This window comes from Felis catus, chromosome F1, assembly GCF_018350175.1.
Source record: "Felis catus isolate Fca126 chromosome F1, F.catus_Fca126_mat1.0, whole genome shotgun sequence".
Taxonomy (NCBI): domain Eukaryota; kingdom Metazoa; phylum Chordata; class Mammalia; order Carnivora; family Felidae; genus Felis; species Felis catus.
The window spans coordinates 27,263,867-27,285,742 of NC_058384.1; the positions used below are offsets into that span (position 1 = coordinate 27,263,867).

Genomic DNA, 21,876 nt, shown 5'->3' on the forward strand with positions numbered 1-21,876 from the left:
AACTATGTTGCAATAATGCACATTTATGGATGTTAAATTCTAGTTGTCTTTAAATGTTTGCCTAAATTAGACAACTTGAGGTAAACCTCAGAAAAACTGTCACAATAGCATAGGTATGGACAATCTTCTTGCTTGTCATTTTATGGGGATAGTAACAGGACCCCATGGGTATATTATTTAAACAACTGGAAAATGGGATAGATTTCTCCAACAATTATATGCAAAGACTTTTTCACTGTAGACCTTTCAATAGATAAAGACTATAGTACTTTATTATTCACTTGAGGTCGGGTTAATTCATAAATCTCTAAATATGTACATCATATCCTTCCTAAATCTGATCTGACACTTACTAGAAACACACCCTATATAAACCCAAAAGACCTGGTTTATTTAAAGGATTAAAAGTACTTTACAGCAGGGGACTAACTCCAAAATGAAAAGGCCCCTACTGGGTCATATTACTCCCACTGCAATAAAGTTAGAGAGGCACTCTTCATGCACTCCTGTATCTAAATAAAACCCGTACCCCCTTTACAGGAAATCAGCGAGCAAACTAATGTGCCTTCTTATTCCTGTGAATCTGTGTAAGACCTCAAACTTCTCTTATGATGGCTGCAAACTTTCTTTTTCATTCTCCTTTCCCAATTTCTACCAACAATTCCTTCTCACAATGAGCCATTCAAAAGGATCATCACAGATATTTGAGTTACAAACCAAAAAGACCAATCTGATTCCTGCTGCCCGTTCCCAGTCCCATCTGAGGATGCTTCAAGCCTGACATCTAAAAATCTCACTGGCAGCACTGGTGGACACTGGGTTTGTAATGTGCTCTAGCAAAAAGCTGTGTATACAAATGCTGTGTATCCAGATCACCACAAAAATATTTCTGGATTTCTAACTGACATGAATACTCAAATTAGCACTTTAAACAATTGCTCTCTTTCCCTTAGTGATTGGTTATTAATCAATAGGTTTTGCTGTTTTCTCCCATGTCTTTTTGCTTGGTGCTGAGATTCCATCACTACAATGACTTCTTGACGACACAAAATCCTTAACCCACAGAGATACCACCTTACTGTCCACTGTCGGATTCAGCTGCCTCTACTTGTCGTAACTCCTCCATACCTTCCCTGACTGACGAATATTGACCCATATAGGTAGAGACAGCTCTACGCCCCTACTCAGCAGGAAGAAGCTACAAAAGATGACACTTTCTACCTTCAACAACCTTAAAGATTTAAGGGTCAAAATTGTTCAGAGGGGATATGATGAGGAAGCTTGAGGCAGGCTGAGGGGCAAAAGCACAAGCTAGCACTCCACCCCCTGCCCCAAGGTGGGATCTGTGTGATATTCCCTGGACAGTCCTGGCTACCCAAGAACAAAGGAAAGGGGTTTAGGTGCTTGCCATGGTAATATGGGAAACTAAGGCAAATGAAAAATTAAATTCCCTTACTGCCTATAGCCCATTGACAAGGCCTTGTGACCGATGGACCAGCAGAGTGACCTCCCTCTAGGAGCTCAGCTGCCTCAAGAATGACACTTTGCTAGAGGCAAAAGAGAACCCTGGCTTAACCTTGTCCCACCCTTGAGGATCCTATAAATCTATTTCCTTTATCCCAACTGTCCCAGGATATATGCTGGCAATCATGCTCCAAGCTTATGCTCCCCACCCCCTTTGCATCTGAAGGGTCTCATGACTGAGGTTTTATTAAACAGCTAGCCCCTCAAGGTCCTGGAAACTTTGCCTCCAAAATTCCTTAGAGACTTACTCTATCCCTCATCCCCTCCCAACCTGAGGGTATATAATGAGTTACCCGTCAGGACCCCAGTGCAGCTCTTCCTGCCCGTGGGTCCTGTCCCCATGCTTTAATAAAATCACCTTTTTGCACCAAAAAAAAAAAAAAAAACAAAAACAAAAAAAACCAGAATTTACACTAGAATGCTGACTGAACAGGTTAATCTTGATTTCTAAATATTTACTTTATGATTTCTGTAGAAAATCATGGGAAAAGTTCGTAACTGCTTTACTTGCTATTCCAAAGAAAACAAAAAATGTAAGTAAATTTAATTATCTAAACATATTAAGGAAAGTTTCTACAAGGTAGAGCTAAAACCAAAATAAATTTCTAAAACTCCAGTGAAATCTATGCTTATTTTGATGGCTAATCAACTGATAGCTGTATATATTAAAGTCATTTTGTGTAGATCGCAATAAATTTTAATTTTTGTAATAGACTGTATCAAATTTGTGATATACATTATGTATCCGATAAATGAATAAATTGCTAAAGTCAAATTTTCACATTGTTTTTCCAGCTATTAAGGAATTTCCTGAACACCTTAAAAAAGTCATAATTTCTATGTCTCACAAGACTGCCTACTACACTGATAGATAATGTAATATACTCTACATAAGAAATGTACACATTTTTGTAGTGTGTAAGAATAATGTAAATTGATTCTTTTATTATATTTCATAGCAGAGACTTTTGTGGGAGGAAGCTAGACTGCATTCTCAGGTATACTCACAACTGGGATATATCTCTGAACCCAGTCCTACAATGTATAAAAAAAAGTTCCTCAATTATACCCCTTGCCCAGTTAATTCCTTCTACATACCTCAATTCAAAGATCACTTCCTCAAGGAAACCCTCTCAAATTATCCACCCCCAGCTCATCAAATCTCCTACTAGAAACTCACAAAGAACCCTGCACTTCTTCAGATTACTTGTTAAAAACAAGGTTGAGAACTTGCATGATGCTTCTCTATATTATTAGACTATAAACTCTACAATCACTGGGTCTGTATCTATCTTGTTTACAACTTGACCCTCTTGCACAGTACAGGTACTCAATCAATATTGCTGAAAAAAATGAAAGATTAATAAAATGGTCTAACTACTAAGAAAGTACTAGTATTAAAAAATACAATTTTCTAACCTTTCAGTCAGACGAGTTTATTGTTTCTCCCTATCACCTTCTCTAACAATAAACTTCCTTGTTGCATATCCTTTTCTTAAATGGCACTTAAAATGTACACGGTCCTAATCTTATATCTCCCAATTAAAACATAAACATCTAAAGGATAGATACTATGTGCCTTACTAGGAACTTTTGATCCTGTAGAGTATTTTGACTTCAAAAATATTTACTTTATAGTGACCACAATCTTCAACTCCCTCTTACTTGTCTTCTCTCATCAGATCTGTCCAACAGCTCTTTTGTAAAATGTCTTATGTTGCTTCTGTTGCTTTTTCTGCCTACGTTACCTCTGCTATCAGTAAACAAAGGAAATTTCCTTCAAAATGTATTCTATAGCTGGAGGAATAAAAGTGACTGATATCGTCGGAGGAAGGTCAAAAAGTATTCCTTGTGAGAAGAAATGGTTCATCTAAATTATATACAGGAAAGAAGCTTATTTTTTAATGGTTATTACAGCATCCTTTTAATTTAAAAAAAATGCTTACAGACTTCTACTTTTGAGAAGAATGAAGTCAGTCAATGCAAACATACTGCAACAACTAAAAAAGGTTGGATAAATTTTAAAATCTTATTTATAGAAGTATCAGAGCACTATGGAAGCCACAAAGACTTCGAGACAGAGGAGAACTATTCAGAGTAGAGTTAATCATCCATCACCAGTTGCTTTTTTGTTTCCAGACCGAGTCAATTTCTGATTCGGGGCATGGGCTATGGACTGGGCTTGGCCTAGATAGAGAATCTCTGAAGGTGGGGTGGGGAACAGAACCCACTAGCTTTTAGCGGTTGTATGGGCTCACAAACTTTAGCATACACAAAAACCTGGCAGAAAGGGGCCCTGCCTCAAGTACACAACTGATCAGTATGCTTCCTTCTCAAGACATTTGCTAGGTTTTGAAGGTACATAGGGCAAGAGGCTGGAAAATGGGCTGAGAACCACTGAAAAACAGAACTGATTTCCTGTAGCATTTCAGTACTGAAGTGACAGAGATCTGCCAGGCTCTCAATCAAACCACCTAAAAGCCAGGATTTAGGAGCAAGGACAACAAGAGTTTTAATGAAACTACTAAAACTGTATTGAAGCCCCAACCAAGCTCAATCTCTGACTGGATTGAAATATTCAGCCACTGACCTATCAGCCTAAGAGAGAAAAGAGGAAATCATCTCTAGTCAAGGAAGACATCATCTGAAGTCTCTGAGCTTTTTTAATATAGTGTTCTACATACAATGAAAATAGGCAAGAAAACATGGTAACCAAGAGGAAAAAAGCCAGGCAATAGAGGAGACTCACAGATCATTCAGATTATTGGATTTAAAAAAAAAAAAAAGGACTTGAAAAATATCTATGACTAATATTTTAAGAAAATATTGGAAGAAATGGATATAATAGATGAAAAGATAAAAAAATCATGAGAAAAAATATAGAAACAAATGAAATCGATATTACACAACTGAAAAATACAATAATGAAAATGAAATTAAGAATTCAGAAGGTGGATTTAATAGCAGATTAGATAAGGCAGAAGCTAAGATAAGTATACTGGAAGATAGTTCAATAGAAAGCATCAAAACATGTTAAGAGAAAATGGAAATACAGAAAAAAGTGCTAGAGATGTGTGAGGGATGCAGAAGGGCTAGTATACATGTACACATGTAGTTAGAGTCTCTGCTTCAGAGACTGGAGATGGAGAGAATGGGGAGAAACAATATTTGAACAGATAGTGGCTGAGGACGCTTCACAAACCAACAACAAAAAAAATCCACAGATTCAATAAGTTCAGCAAACTTCAAGCTGAATAAACACAAAGAAAACCACACCTAAGCTCATTCCAGTAAAACTGCTGGAAATCAACAACAGAGGGTGGAAAACTTAAAAGCATCCATAGGAAAAGAGGCTAATATTACCTTCAAAATATATTACTTCAAAAAGCAACAGTAAGACAGGCAGCTGCCTTTCCATTAAAAAATACTGAAGCCAGAAAGCAATGGAATGGAATCTTTTAAGTGCTGAAAGAAAAACTGTCAACCTGGCAGTATATTCTCAGGAAAAAAAATCCTTGAAAAAGAATGGTGAAATGAAGTTTTTTGACAAACAAACTGTGGCAGAATTCTCTGCCAGCAGATAGATCTGCAGTAAAAGAAATACTAAAGGCAGTCTTTTACAAAAAAGAAAATCAGGGGTGCCAGTGACTCACTCAGTTAAGCATCGACTCTTGATTTTGGCACAGGTCATGATCTCACAGTATGTGGGACAAAACCCCACGTAAGGCTCTGTGCTGACAGTGCAGAGCCTGACTCAGACTCTCTCTCCCTCTCTCTGCCCCTTCCCTGTTCTACTCACACATTCTCTCTCTCTCTCTCAAAATAAAAAAAACATTTAAAAAAAGGGAAAGGAAAATGATCTCAAATGGAAAAACAGAAATGCAGATAAGGATGAAGAATACCAGAAAGGGCAAATATGGAGTAAATAAATGTGGGGTTAATGACTATTAACTGTAAAAATATTTGTAATTATTTGCAGAATTTAAAATACATGTAATATATGTAGTACTAAAATGTGCAACAATATATAAAAAGTGGAGGGCAAAAGATGAAGTTAAAGGTTCTAAAGTTCTGCTGAGGATGTGATAAAAAGCAATAATTTGCATTTGAGTTAATAATTCAAGAATGCATTTTATAATCTTCAGTGTTAAAAAGTGTAATATTTATCAGTCTCTAGAAAAATGCAAATATTAAATATCTGCCATTATAAAAGCACAAATTATATAAAAATTATATAGTTAATTAGACACATAAAGCCATTGCAAAGCCAAACAAATGATTATTGATGTGAATTTACAAAAACTAAACAAAACTTGACAGAGTAGATTTCCACTAGAAACCTTTTATCCTTATACAAATATTTCAGGTATAAAACTAAAAAATCTGTTATAAATACAATACAGATATGCTCAGGCTGACAGCCATAAAAAGGAAATTATGTAAGTTGGTAGAGTCACCTGAAGAATGAGTCTAACAATATAATCAAGAAGATAGAAGGTATTACAACATATGTATTCCATATTTACCCAGGCACTCGGCATCCCTAAATTTGGGTCTGATTAGAGCTAATCCAAGGAGACCTACACCTGATGGTTTATATACCAGGACATTTACCGGGGAAAAGTGGCTGTAAATCTGTGGACATAGAATGTAATAAATCACATATACAACCCAAAAAAGATATACTGTAAGAACCAAGAGTGTTTAAGGTCATAGAATTATTAAAGTTCTACTCTAAGGGGCATCTGGCTGGCTCAGTTGGTTGAACATCCAACTCTTGATTTAGGCTCATGGTCTTGGGGTTGTGGGATCAGGCTCTGTGCTGAGTGTAGAGCCTGCCTGAGATTTTCTCTCTCCCTCTGCCCCTTTCCCTTGCTCACACTCTCTCTCCCTCTCTCTCTCTAAAATATAAATAAAATAAAATAAAATAAAATAAAATAAAATAAAATAAAATAAAATAAAATAAAATAAAAGTAAAATAATAAAGTTCTAATAGAAAAAATTTTAAAGGATACATTTAGGGAACTGTGAAATAATAGAAAAAATACATATTTCAGTCCCTGTCCCCAATTCCTAGCACAAAATTCTGAGTTCCTAAAACCCTTGTAATCTCCTGAGTAATAAAAACGCTAGGAAGATCTTTTGTTCAATTGTTTGGTCTTTGACCCTGGTTCCTGATACAGAGCTCCTAAATCCCATGGAGTCTCCTGGGTGATAGGAGCATCTTTTGTTCTAGTGAGAAAATGTTTAGTGGGCTCCTAGAAGGGGGCTGGTCACCAGAAAGACCAAGCCATGACTAGAAGCTTGGAATTTTCGGCTGTATCCCCGATCCTCCAGGAAGAAGAGAGGGGTCAGAAATTGTGTTAATGACTGATCACACCTATGTAATGAGGCTTCCATAAAAATCCCAAGGTACAAGGTTCAGGGAGCTTCCAGGTTGCTGGGAGAGTAATGTGCCTGGAGAGGGCATGGAAGCTCTATAGCCCTTCCCACATACTTTGTCCTGTGTGTATCTTTCATCTGGATGGCGATCTATATCCTTTATCATATTCTTTTATAATAAACCAATAAACATTAAGTGAGCATTTCCTTCAGTTCTGTAAGCCATTCTAACAAATTACTGAACCCAAGAAACAGGTCATGGGAAACTTGATTTATAGCCAGTCAGTCAAAGTGCAGGTGACAACCTGGGACTTGTGACTGGCATCTGAAGTGGGGCCTAAGCGCTTAACTTGTGGGATCTAACACTAACTCTAGGTAGTAGTGTCAAAATTGAATGAAATTATGGGACACCCAGATGGTGTCACAGAGAATTGCTTGGTGGAGGAAGAAAACTTACACATTTGGTAACCAGAAGAAGAGTCAGAAATGAAGTGTTCTGGGGCGCCTTGGTGGCTTAGTCAGTTGGGCGGCCGACTTCAGCTCAGGTCATGATCTCGCAGTCTGTGGGTTCAAGCCCCACATCAGGCTCTGTGCTGACAGCTCAGAGCCTGGAGCCTGCTTCTGATTCTGTGTCTCCCTCTCTCTCTGCCCCTCCCCTGCTTGCTCTCTGTCTCTCTCTCTCTCAAATAATAAACATAAAAAAAAAAAAAAAAGAAATGAAGTGTTCTAAGTGAGTAGTGAAGGAAAAGACATACAGAAGAAATGAATTTTTCCTACTCAGGAACTATATTCAGAAATTATACTCACCTCTAACTTGAAGTGTTCCTCACACAAGGAATTTATGCTTTTACCAAGTTCCCATTATAACTGTTAGGTAGAAGCTAGACAAGAGCAGTGGAAGGAATGCCCCGAGGCAGAGTCCCAAGTCCTTGAAGGGGAATGATAGAGACATGAGCTACAGGCAAGGACTATGATATAAAAAGCTACATGATATAAGCCCAGGAGCTCAACATCCTGACCTTATGGCTTCTAAGACTTTGGGTCTGACAGATCAAGAGACACAGGTATAGAACATACACTCTCCTCTCCTACCTTTGCCACAGGGTAACCACTAGAGTCATTACAGTGCATTTGCTTTATGGGATACAGCCCACCCCACACCCCCAGACTCCCACATTGAGAAAGGCTGCCATGATAGTTCCAGTACAAACTTTGTACTCAAAATTTCCCCCTCCCAACCTGTGGGAGAAGCTGCCCAAACGATTGGAAGCAGCCTCCATTAGAGACCACCCTACTGTACTCCACAGCTCCTCCTAGACCAGAGAGACCCAATAACATCCAATTCGAAAACAACCTAGGGGCCACTTTGACCTTGAGAAACCTGCCTGCTCTACCACCTTAAGAGTGTACTTTGGCTGTAATAAACTGCTTTGTGCTTGCTTTCCTTCTGGTTTATCTTTATTTGAGCACAGATCCCCACAAAAATGTTGTGGTGGAGAATCCAAAGACCAAGACCTTCATTCACACAATACAGACTCCATCTCACCCCTAACATTACCATGGGTCACATAATATACCTCAGTTTGCATCCACTTGGGGACACAGTTTCAGAATCTACCTGAATCACACCACAATTTGTCCCAGTAGTTTTTTCATGGTGACTCCAGGCCAGAAGAAATACCTAATACTTCCATTTATTAAATAGTTAGATCCAAATAACTTAAGTATTTAGGTCCTCTTGAGCACCATGTAAATTCTAAAATCACTGAAATCACACTGGACACCACCATGGGCAATTCCTGATTTCAGTGATTCTCATACAGTACTTGTATGTTACCTCAAAACCACTGAAAATCCACCTTCACAAATATATAACATCAAAAGGAATGTAGTAAAATTGTGAAGTAACTATAACTGGTGATTTAAGCACTTTCTAACAGATACATTTCCCTCAAAAATGTAATGTAAATCCTGTTAGTTTCCTATGGCACTCCCGAACATCTCTTGTGCACAGTTTGGACATCTCAAGTACAGTAGGTATCAGCAATAACTCTGTGAAAGAATGAGTAAAAGGTTACTAACAGAGACTGAACACATAACAGACAATTAGTAAGGGAGAGAAAAGGGAGTAGGGTACAGACAGAAGGTATGAGAGAGGAAGAGTGAGTGGCAAAGAGAGTTTTTAACAGAATATTACCTAGAGAACAAGAAAAAGACAAAGACAGGAAGAAACAGAGACAGATGGTGAAGGAGAGACAGAAAGACAAAGAAGGAGAGACAAAATGAAGGAGACAAATGGACAGACAGGGAGAGAGAAAAAAAAACAAAAGGCAAAGAGGAAGAAACAGGTTGACTAGTGGTCAGGAACAGAGACACAGTGAAGTAGGGAGAGAGAGACACACAGAAACAGATGAACAAATACAAGGAGAGAGGGTCAGACAAGGGTGAGACACCATTAGAAAGACAGGGAGAGCACCTGGGTGGCTCAGTCGGTTGAATGGCCAACTCTTGATTTCAGCTCAGATCATGATTCCAGGGTCATGGGATCAAGCCCCATGTAGGGCTCTGCACTAAGCATGAAGCCTGCTTAAGATTCTCTCTCTCTGCCCCTCCCCACTCGACTCATGCATACACACACATATGCTCTCTCCCTAAAATAAGAAGAAGAAGAAAGGCAGGCAGAGATAAAAGGGGAAAGAGTGAATCAGAGACACAAGGAGAAACTGTTGGTGAGAAAAAGGCAAGAAGGACATGGCTATCAGGACCAGGAAGGCACAAGTGAAAGGAGAAAAGACTAAGAGAGACAGACAGGCAGTGAGCACACAAGAGAAAAGGAGAAAGGAGAGCAGGAAGGAAGAAAGAAAGGAACTCAGGGAGGACAAGGAAGCTTCCCCTCACACCACCTCTACCCAGGGGAACAAAGATTGTATCATCAACTCATTACTTAAAGGCATGATCCCTACAGTTGAATAATACATGAAAAAGAACCAGGAATTAGCACAATGATTTAAAAAAAAATTTTTTTAATGTTTATTTATTTCTGAGAGAGAGCATGAGTGGGGCAGGGGCAGAGAGAGAGGGAGACACAGAATCTGAAGCAGGCTCCAGGCTCTGAGCTGTCAGCACAGAGCCTGACGGGGGGGGGGGGGGGGGGGGGGCTCGAACTCACAAACCATGAGATCATGACCTGAGCCGAAGTCGGTCGCTCAACCGACTGAGCCACCCAGGCGCCCCAGCACAATGATTATTAATGATATATTAGTATTAATGGCACAGCTCTGAACACCAGGGGTCTTTCTGGCCATAGGGGAAAATGTCTCACTCTGCACAGTATTAGAAAATATGATCTACACTCTTACTTCAGATACTAATATCCTCATTGACAGAATTTTGTAGAGTTTCGTGAGCTTCCAAGGGTCTCTGCTCCAAGCATCCAATATAATTTACCAATAATTTCTTTTTTCCTAAAAAGACTAAAGCCACTAAAATAAAGAACCAATTTCAAAAGAGGAAAATATTACATTCTAATTCATTATGTTTTCAGGACACACCAGCAACACATTGCTTTTAAATGTGTTAAAAGACTAACATAAGCTGGGTTTTTTTTTAAACAATTTATTGAAATTTCAAAATTAATGAAACAGAAAGTACACAGAATAAGCCCCAATATGTCCAATGTTCAGCTTCAACAATTATTAACACTTTGCCAATATCATCATCACATTTTAACCACAAAAAATAAAACTATAAATATATTTGTAATTTTTTTATTGTTTAAAAATTTTTAAATGCATTTTGATTTAAACATATTGGGACTTTAAATCAATTACTATACTGCTAATTATTATGAAATTATCATACAAATGTTTAATTTGGGTTTCCAGAATTAGAAGCTCTGTTCTTAGATTCAATAAAGTAATGTCTATGCATTTCCTTGGTAGCTATATATGCCAGGTTTTCTAAGTATTTTACAAATGCAGATTATTCAAAATCTGTTCCAGGAAAACAAAGTGTTACCATCCAATGATCAGGATTATGTTTATAAAATTAATTTGGAAAATATATTATAGTTTATATAATCCAGTGATTCTCACACTTAGCTGTACAGTATAGTAAGCCAAAGGGCTTTAAAATATACAGATGCCCAAGTTCCAAGATTCTGATTTAGTCAGTTTAGGATTCATCCTGTACATTGAAATGCTTTTGTTGGGGCGCCTGGGTGGCGCAGTCGGTTAAGCGTCCGACTTCAGCCAGGTCATGATCTCGCGGTCCGTGAGTTCGAGCCCCGCGTCAGGCTCTGGGCTGATGGCTCGGAGCCTGGAGCCTGTTTCCGATTCTGTGTCTCCCTCTCTCTCTGCCCCTCCCCCGTTCATGCTCTGTCTCTCTCTGTCCCAAAAATAAATAAACGTTGAAAAAAAAAATTAAAAAAAAAAAAAAAGAAATGCTTTTGTTTTTGTTTTGAATGTTCCCCCAGATGATTCTAATGTACAACCAGGGTTAGGAATCACTGATCTAGTCCAGCTTCCTATCAAATACAAAATTTCCCTCCAATATCCCTGTGTAGTAACCATCTGACAACCAATTCCAGTATTTACTATATCTCAATCAATTTAACTTGTTAAACAAAGAAAACCAGGGGGGCCCTGGGTGGCTCAGTTGGTTAAGCATCCAACTCTTGATTTTGGCTCGGGTCATGATCTCAGGGTTCCTGGGATTGAGCCCTGCATCTGGCTCCCCAATGATAGTGCAAGGTTTGCTTGGGATTCTCTCTCCCTTTCTCTCTCCGCTTCCCCCACTTGTGCATGCACACACTCACTCTCTCAGAAGGAAGGAAGGAAGGAAGGAAGGAAGGAAGGAAGGAAGGAAGGAAGGAAGGAAGGAAGGAAGGAAGGAAGGAGAGAAGGAAGGAAGGGAGGAAGGGAGGGAGGGAGAGAGGGGAAAACCACAAGCCCAAGGTGTTGTCACTTAGAAGTTCCCAAACCAGGGCTTAATACTCCATCTAATTGCAGTTTCAACCTCCCTAGATAAGAGGACTTAAAAGGTCAGTCAGGAAATTATTCTTTCCATCAGTGCCAATGGATCCTCATCAATGTTACCTGGATACTCTCTGTCCCCCAAAGAAAAATGAGGTAATCTGAATAAGATACTGCTTTTACCCTAGTCTCCCCTGAAACAATTATTTTCTTTTGCTAATCACTTTCTTCACCCCCCACCCTCCATCTTTAAAAATCTTCCATTTTATACAACTCCTTAGAATGACTCTCTACTTGCTATATGGAGTAGATGGAGTACCGCCCAATTCATAAATAATTTAATGAAGCCAATTAGATCTCAAATTTATTTGTTTGAATTTGTGAAACAGATTTTAGGGCAATTTTGATTATTTGAAAGTTCTAACAAGCAAAATTTGCTGCTCCATACCTACCTACCAAATTTTTACCTTATGTAATCATATAAAATTCTTATTCTTCTTCATTATCAGAGCTATGAAGAAAAATTCAATATCCTTTTAAGAACATGGTACCTATAACCATTCACATTACTCCAGAAAAAGATGATCTGATTAGTGCTTCACACAGTATTATCACCTTTCTTGTTCTATACAACTTAATACAGAGCATTAACCTTTTTTTGAAAGCTGTATCTTACTACTGGCTCAGACCAAAGAAACAGGTAAATCCCTAGATATTTTTTATATTAACTATAATCATGTTATCATTCTCCCATTCTACAGGTTTTTTAAAGTTATCATTTATCCCATCCTAATATATCTAACAGTGGTGTGCTGATAAATGTTCTCTAATGTGGCAGGCTGATTTTGTAGCTTTTACCAATATCTATAATATAAATACACCCATCACGGTCAATTTCAAGCTACTAACTAACACCAAACAAGGGACTGGGAAAAGATGCAGACATTTATCATAAGGCCACATGAGGCAGCTCCAGCACACCACTAATTACAACTCATCACTCTTAACTGGAAGTTTCCATCACAATCTTTAGAATCCTGTTTTGAAAATACATTTTTCAGCCCTTCCTACCCCAAAGATTCTGATGCAGAGTGTACAGACTGGAATCCAAGCATTTGTATATTTTTAACAATCTCCAGGTGGTTCTGAATGACACACCCCCATAAAAAAAATTTTTTTTAACTCATCAAGATCTTTTTTTTTTAACGTGTCTTCTGTCAAAAGAGACAAATTTTTTTAATTGCTTCATGAAAAAAATTTAAACCGTGCCTTGTCTTCATTAAAATAATTATTAAAAATAATAAACTAAAATTTTCCCTTTCAGTTGCCACAAATCTGTCAATACTCTGTTAGAAGTTGTTTAATCAGCCACAAATCCCCGTTACCATCCATCTCACATTTTTCCTCCTGTCCACTCGCGTGGCATGACAAGTTAAAAAACTGTCTTCCTGAAATTTTCTGCCTATGTCATTCTCCTAATCAATTAGGAAAAACAACTTTAAAAGAAAATTAGGTGAATTTAGCATGACTTGCTTTTGTGAACCAATATGCACTCCTAGAAGATGAGCAAATTACTGAACACTCAAAAATAATACATTTAAATAAGGTCCAGTTCCAGGAAAGAGGGAGTAACTAGAAGCCAAATAGCACACACATTCAACAACTGGAATACTGAATAATATACCTAAGTGATCTGTTTTAAAGTAGCAAGTAGCTGCTGAAAGAACATACACTAGAGGTAAAAGACCCAATTCCAGAGAGAGAAGAACCTTAGAGAGGTGAATTGACCTTCTGTAGCTGCTGAGCCTTGCACACTGGCTTATTTGATGCTGTGGCATGAAGCCAAGACTCTGGACTTTGCCTGTGTAAAGAACTGCAGCTGGGAGCCAAATAAAGCAATAAGGTTTTTAACAGTGACAAATGCTTGCACTTTAAGAAATGAAGAAAAGAAACAAACAAAAAAATAAAAAAATAAAAGGGGGGGGCACCTGGGTGGCTCAGTGGGTTAAGCATCTGACTTCGGCTCAGGTCATGATCTCTCAGTTTGTGAGTTCAAGCCCCATGTCAGGTTCTGTGCTGACAGCTCAGAGCCTGGAGCCTGCTTTGGATTCTGTGTCTCCCTCTCTCTCTGCCCCTCCCCGGCTTACACTCTGTCTATCTCTCTCAAAAATAAATAAACATTAAAAATGAAAAATTAAAAAAAATAGTAAGTTAACCCAAAGAGGGAAAAGGAAATAAAAAATAATAATTTTAAAAAGCAGAAATCAATAAAATACAAATCAAGGCAAACAATAAAGAAAGGAAACCAAAACAGTGCTTTGAAGAGATCAATAAAATTGACTTTCATTCATAGTGATCAGAAAAAAAGATAATATACAATTTTCCAAAACTGAAATGAAAGACAACCTATGTTACAGATCTTGGAATCATCAAAAAATAAGAAGGGAGTATCACAAATGCCTTTTGCAAATAAACCTGACAATTTTAGAGGTAATGTTCAAATTCCTTGAAAGACAAAAATTACCAAACCTTACTCATGAAGTATATTAAACTTCTAGTAAAAAAAAAAAAAAAGAAAAAAGAAAAAAAAAGAAAAACCTTCTCATAAAACTATAGCGCTTTTCATCAAATAGAGGAACATAAGTCTCAACTCATTCTATGAGACCATCATTACATTCCAAAAAAGGAAAACTGCTGACCAATATACCTCATGAACAAAGACACAAAAATCCTCCACTAAATTTTAGCAACTCTAATCAGGAATATATAAAATAATTAATAATAATAATAATAATAATAATAATAGTGTCATGACCAAGTGGGATTTATCCCAGGAATACGAGGTTAGGTTTGACATTCAAAAATGAGTCAATGTAATTTACCATATTAACAAAATAAAGAAGAAAAAATATACAGTTATCTCAATAGAGGTAGAAAAAGCATTTGACAAACACCAACATCCATTGTTCATAAAATCTCTCAGTAAAATAGGAACAGAAAAGGTAACTTTCTCAATATGACAGAGGATCAACAAACACCTACAGCTACTGATTCCACCAGTGTCTCCATACTTATTTCTGAGACTTTATTGAAAAGAATTACTTCTTGAAGCGCCTGGGTAGCTCAGTCAGTTGAGCGTCAGACTTCAGCTCAGGTCATGCTCTCAGGGTTTGTGAAGTCAAGCCCTACATTGGGCTTGCTACTGTCAGTACAGAGGCCACTTTGGAGCCTCTGTCCCCCTTCTCTCTGCATCTCCCCCAATCACACACTCTCTCAAAAATAAACATTAAAAAAAGAGAGAAGAATTACTTCTTCAGTGTGATATTCAGGAGGTATATAACAGATCTAAAAATAGGATTAATGACCACAGAAGTAACTCTAACAATAAATTAGAACTGTAGTGTTCTCCTTTGCATCCTTACCTTATTTGTGGAGCAACCTCATTACCTAATAACAGGTAAGTCTCCTTATAAATTTCGTCTTTTGCACCTTATTGTCTCACATCTTTTTATTTATTTATTTTTTAAATATTTATTTATCTTTGTGAGAGAGACAGACAGACAGACAGAGTGTGAGCTCGGGAGGGGCAGAAAGAGGGAGACACAGAATCTGAAGCAGGCTCCAGGCTCTGGGCTGTCGATGCGGGGCTTGAACTCATGAACCATGCGATCATGACCTGAGCCGAAGTCGGACGCTTACCTGACTGAGCTACCCAGGCGACCCCTCACATCTCTTTTTAAAGACATTCCGAGCTTCTGAGGCTAAACAGAATCTGATTCTACTCTTAACAAAAACTTTGGGAGGTCAAGTGTAATACTAGCCTCTGAATGAAAGGCCTTCTACATCCATCAGGGGCTTTGCTGATCAACGAAATTAACCAATTGATAAATTTATTAAATCCTCAAAGCAAAGGAGACATAATGAAGTTTAAGTTCCACTGCTGCCAGACCCAATCTATCAGAGGAGAAAAATAAACATTTTAAAAATGAGATTGTTTAACTTTCAACTATTTTTTTTTTTTCAGGTAAGCTCTATACCCAATGTGGGGCTTGAACTCACAACTTGGAGATCAAGAGTCGCATGTTCCACCAACTAAGCCACCCAAGATCCCTAAACTATTTTAAAATTTAACAAATAAAGAACTATCAGTTATATACATGATAAACAAAGCCAAATTTATTTGACTTTTCCCAAAACTGACTCATTCTCTTTATTCCTATTGCTTAAACAAAACTGTTAATACTGCTCATTTCACTTAGTGCCTCCCTCCTACTATTCTCTCATCTACCAGTCCATGCCATTTTATCCTCTCTCATAATTTTGATTATGTTTATAAAATTATGTGTGCTCACATCTGCCCAGATCTCCCTACATCTTCCTCTATAATGTTGGTCTACCACTGGCTAACCACTCACATCTCCCTCTCCGTTTTTAAGGATTAACCTAATTGGTTCAGTGAGATGTAACCAAGTCAGCTGCCCAACAGTACCCTACAATTTTATTCAAACATGTCCTGTTTTTTTTTTTTTTTTTGGTACTGCAACAGCATTGTATGGTGACACATGGTAGCTATACTTGGAGTGTACATGGTATAATGTACAGAGTTTCTGAATCACTACTTAGTACACCTGAAACTAATACAACATTGTGTGCCAACTATACCTCAATTTAAAAATGGGGGGAAATACATTGAGATACATTATCAATTTTCATAACACCAGAGCTAGAAAACTGATGACGATGAGAGAAGGGCAGAGTGAGACTGACAAACTAAGAGAAAATTCATATTCACTGGAATAGGAAAGAAAACATCTGACTTCTAGCAGCAGAATTCTAACGTGTAAATAATTTCCAAAAAAGAATTTAATGCCTAATCAAACCAATCAAACTTGAGAGTGGTGAACTAAAGATATTTTAGACATTCAAAGTCTTTAAAAGGTTGGGGCACCTTGATGGCTCAGTCGGTTGAGCATCTGACTCTTGATTTTGGTTCAGGTCATGACCTAGGGTCATGGAATCGAGCCCTGCATCAGGCTCCATCCCAGGGCCATAGATCAGGCCCTGCATTGGGCTCTGCATTGAGTGTGGAGCTTGCTTAAGATTCTCTCTCTCCCCCTCTGCCCTTCATCCCCAATCACGTGCTCACTCTCTAAAATTTTTTTAAAAGTCTTTAAAGGGTCACTATCCCCATATTCTTTCTAGCCCTCAGCCCTGTAAGATGCATTATGTATTACTGTCTCTTGCATTAATCTTAAAGCATCTTTTGATGAGCTATAGCATGGTAATTAGACAAGCTTGTGAGTTCTCTGATAGAATTCTAAGTTATCACTATCGTACAGCTATGCACATTACACAGATCTTTCTAGTTGCTGAAACAAAGAAAAGATTTTCCAGTCTCGTGTGATGATTTCAAACATTCAGGTGTTAGACAACTGCATATACTAACTGGTCACTATTAGAGGCTGGAAATAGATCTATTAATTTCAGCAAGGTTAGCCCTGTCTAGAGTTGTCCATAGTGTCAACTCAGCTAAAACAAAACAAAACAAAACAAAACAAAACAAAACAAAACAAAACGGCCACTTTATGGATTATGGCAAGACATGTTCAGCAAAAACCAAAATTCCTTCTTTCCTTTTCAGTCCTCTCCTGCTTCATAACTATTATCAGAAGCAGGAATGCACCAGTTCAGCACCTAGCTCATTAAAAGGTGTTTAATAACTAACTGTTGACTGGCCACCTGCTGAACTCACTGACTAGAAGACTGTATGAAGCCTGGCTCCAGAGCTGCATGGTTAATTATCTTTCCTGATTCTACAGTCTGGGAGCAATATGGGAAATGCCCATAGTAACTGGTCATAAAGGCCTCCCTAATTAGCAAGCAAATCAAAGTATGTAATGGAGAAAAGGGTATAGAAGAACAGAAGACCAAATTCTGACCTTGGCCTTATAGATGATCAAACTGTACTTTATATATGCAAATTGATGTATGATCTGGAGAAGATAATTAACTCTTAGATAAAATCTGAAATGTCACTGTTACAATTCCATGACTTTTTTTTAAACTCTGAGTTTTGTGTTAAAATCTAAATTACATTCAGGTCATTTGCAACTCAGTGTGAAGAAGCTTCAGGTTCATTTACAAGACAGAATATAACACAGAGTACAAAGCTTTGTGAAAACAGGGAAAAGGGTATACAAACAAGAGTGGATAAAGTCAGAGGGGTGCCGGGGTGTCTCAGTCAGTTAAGCACCTGACTCTTGATTTTGGCTCAGGTCATGATCTCAGTTTGTGGGTTCGAGTCCCATGTCGGGCTCTGCACTGATGGTGCAGAGCCTGCTTGGGATTCTCTCTCTCTTCCTCTTTCTCTCTGCCCACGTGTACTCTATCTCTCTCTCTCAAAATAAGTAAACCAACTTGAAAGGGAAAGAAAAAAAGAAAGAAAGAAAGAAAGAAAGAAAGAAAGAAAGAAAGAAAGAAAGAAAAGAAAAGAAAAGAAAAGAAAAGAAAAGAAAAGAAAAGAAAAGAAAAGAAAAGAAAAGAAAAGAAAGAAAAAGGGAGAAAGAGAGAGGGAAGGAGAGGAAGGAAGGAAGGCAGGCAGGCAGGCAGGCAGGCAGGCAGGCAGGCAGGCAGAGATTAGCTTCATTTCTATGAGGGAGCAGCTCCATAGACCTCTGTGGTATTGAGCTTCCCTTCACATGCTTGAGGGCCATCCAAAATCCAAAACGGAAATGAATTTTCATCTTTAAAATCCATTTGTAGTAAAAACTCAACATGTATGTGATCTTTGCAATCTTGATCTTTGCAATCTTGCAATTTTGATATCAAAACCCTCTGGTAGCTACCTGGAGCATTCACTTGATGTGTATGATGCTTGATTTCTGGCCCAACAGTCAAGAAAAAACCCACCAACAGTCTTGTTTACTTCCAAAATGCATTTTTTTTTAATTTTTTTTCAACGTTTATTTATTTTTGGGACAGAGAGAGACAGAGCATGAACGGGGGAGGGGCAGAGAGAGAGGGAGACACAGAATCGGAAACAGGCTCCAGGCTCTGAGCCATCAGCCCAGAGTCTGATGCGGGGCTCGAACTCACGGACCGCGAGATCGTGACCTGGCTGAAGTCGGACGCTTAACCGACTGCGCCACCCAGGCGCCCGCCAAAATGCATTTTTAATCCACCCATTTAATTTGGTCTCCACTTGTGTACTAACTTGTTATTGCAAACTAGTGTTTTGAAAGTGGTTTTGCACCAAATTGTGATTTGAACTTGTTTTGAATAACCTGTTTTGATGAAATTGTTTTGAAGTTTGATATTAAGACGAAGCTGGTGTAGGGCACCCTGATGGGCTTCTGAGGCAGATCAAGCTGTGGTTTACCAGGCTTTTCTTGGGTAGCCACAAGATGGGTGGATCTCTGCCTCAAATATTTTCTATAATGATCTATATCTACTGTGCGTTGGAAACCACATAATGAAGCAATATAAAGTTGAATAAAATAAAGCCCTAACTTTAAATTCATAGATGATTAATAAAAAATTTCAAGTAAAAAAATTAATTATATTAGACAACCTAGCAAAAATGGATAAATTCCCAGAAATATACAATCTTCCAAAACTGAATCAGGAAGAAATAGAAAATCTATATAAACTAATTACTAGACAATGAAATTCAATCAGTAATCACAAAACTTTAAACAAACAGAAGTCCAGGACCAGATGGCTTCACAGATGAATTTACCAAACATTTAAAGAAGAGTTAATACTGATTCTCCTCAAACTATTCCAAGAAAGAGAAGAGGAAGAAAAGCCCCAAATTCATTATACAAGGCCAGCCTTACCCTGATACCAAAATTAGATGAAGACACTACAAAAAAAGAAAACTCCAGGTCAATATCCCTAATGAACACAAATGTTAAAACCCTCAACAAAATATTAATAAACCAAATTCAGTAATATAGTAAAAGAATCATTCACCATAATCAAGCGGGATTTATTCCAGGGATGCAAAGGTGATTCCATCTCTGTAAATCAATCAGCATGATACATCACATTAACAAAATGAAGGATAAAAAACGTGATCGTCGCAACAGATGCAAAAAAGCATTTAACAAAATTCAACATCAATTCACGATAAAAACTCTCAATAAAGTGCATTTAAAAGGAACATACCTCAACATAATAAAGGTCTTATGTGAAAAACCTACAGCTAACAACATACTCAATGGGCAGCTTTTTCTTTAAGGTCAGGAACAAGACAAGGATATCCATTCCCACCACTTTTATTGGAAGTCCTAGCCAAAGCAGTAAGACAACAAAAAGAAATAAAAGACACCCAAATAGGTAAGGAAGAAGTAAAACTGTCACTATTTGCAGATGATGTGATATTGTATATAGAAAGCCCTAAAGACTCCACCAAAAAACTACTAGAACTAATAAATGAATTCAGCCAAGTTGCAAGACACAAAATGAATACACAGAAATCTGTTGTGTTTCTATACACTAACAACAAAGCAGCAGAACCAGAAATTAAGAAAACAATCTCATTTATAATTACACATAGACACAAAAATTCTTAGGAATAAACTTAACCAAAGAGGTGAAAGATCTGTATTCTGAAAACCATAAACACTGATGAAAGAAACCGAAGACAGCACAAATAGATATTCCATGATCGTGGACTGGAAGTATCAATATTGTTAAAATGTCCATACTACCCAAAGCAATCTACAGATTCAATGCAATCCCTATCAAAATACCAGCAGCATTTTTCACAGAAACAGTATAATCCTAAAAATTTGTATGGAATCAAAAAAGGTCCCAAATAGCCAAATTAATCTTGAGAAAGAACAACAAAGCTAGAGGTATCACAATCCCAGATTACAAGATACACTACAAAGGTACAGTAATTAAAATAGTATAGTATTGGTACATAAAAAGACACACAGATCAACAGAACAAGGTAGCCTAGAATTAAACCCACACTTATATGATCAATCAATCTAAGACAAAGGGGGCAAGAATACAGAATAGGGCAAAGACAGTCTCTTTAATAAATGGTGCTGGGCTACATGCAAAAGAATAAAACTGGACCACTTTCTGTCTCCATACACAAAAATAAACCTAAAATGGATTAAAGACCTAAATACGAACCAGAAACCATAAAACGAACAGAAAACAGGAAGTAATCTCTTAGCCATGAACCTTAACAACAAATTTATGGATAGGTCTTCTCAGGCAAAGGAAAGAAACGCAAAAATAAACCACTGGGACTATACTAAAATTAAAAAAAAAAAAACTTTTGCACAGCAAAGAAAACCATAAACAAAATGAACAGGCAATCTACTGAATGGGAAAAATATTTGCAAATGACAAGTTTTAAAAATCTTTAAAAATAACAATTATGATGATGATGATGATAGGATCAGTACTGTAAGAAAACCATACATAAAAGTTTCATGAGAAGACAAAGATTAGAAAAGGACATGACATTTAGCTGGGAGCATGAGTTTGCCAGTTACATTTCAAGACAAAGGGCATTCTAAAACCACAGAACTAAGATGCACAAAATCAAAGAGACAAAAGTAATTGTTATCCAGACATCAGCATCCCTATTCCTATCTTTGAAGACAAATAAATAGGTTTCAGGTAAAAACAATCACTATAAATAAAAATATTCATGAATTTGTGAGGTCAAAATGAAGGTGTTTCAGTTAAAAAAAAATTTTTTTTTTAGTTGCAAATAACATAAGACCTAAATAAAAATGGTTTAAACAAGAAAGAAATTTATTATCTCACATAACAGGAAGTCTGGAAATAGGGCAATTCCAGGGTTCATTAATTTTGGATCAACATCAAAGATTCAGACTTTCCACCTTTTTGCTCAGCCACCCTCAGCATGCCAGCTGTTCCCCTTGTAGAAGATGGCTGCAGCAGTTTCAGGAACAATATCAACACAACAAATGTCTATGCAGGAAAGGATTTATTTCTTCTCTTGGGT

At 37.5% G+C, this 21,876-nt stretch overlaps 1 protein-coding gene across 3 annotated transcripts in view; it reads right to left on the reverse strand.

Annotated features, from left to right (window-relative positions):
* The window catches only part of XPR1 (xenotropic and polytropic retrovirus receptor 1), a 217,096-nt gene that overhangs the window by 137,942 nt on the left and 57,278 nt on the right, over positions 1-21,876 (reverse strand). The gene's annotated exons all lie outside the window — the stretch shown is intronic.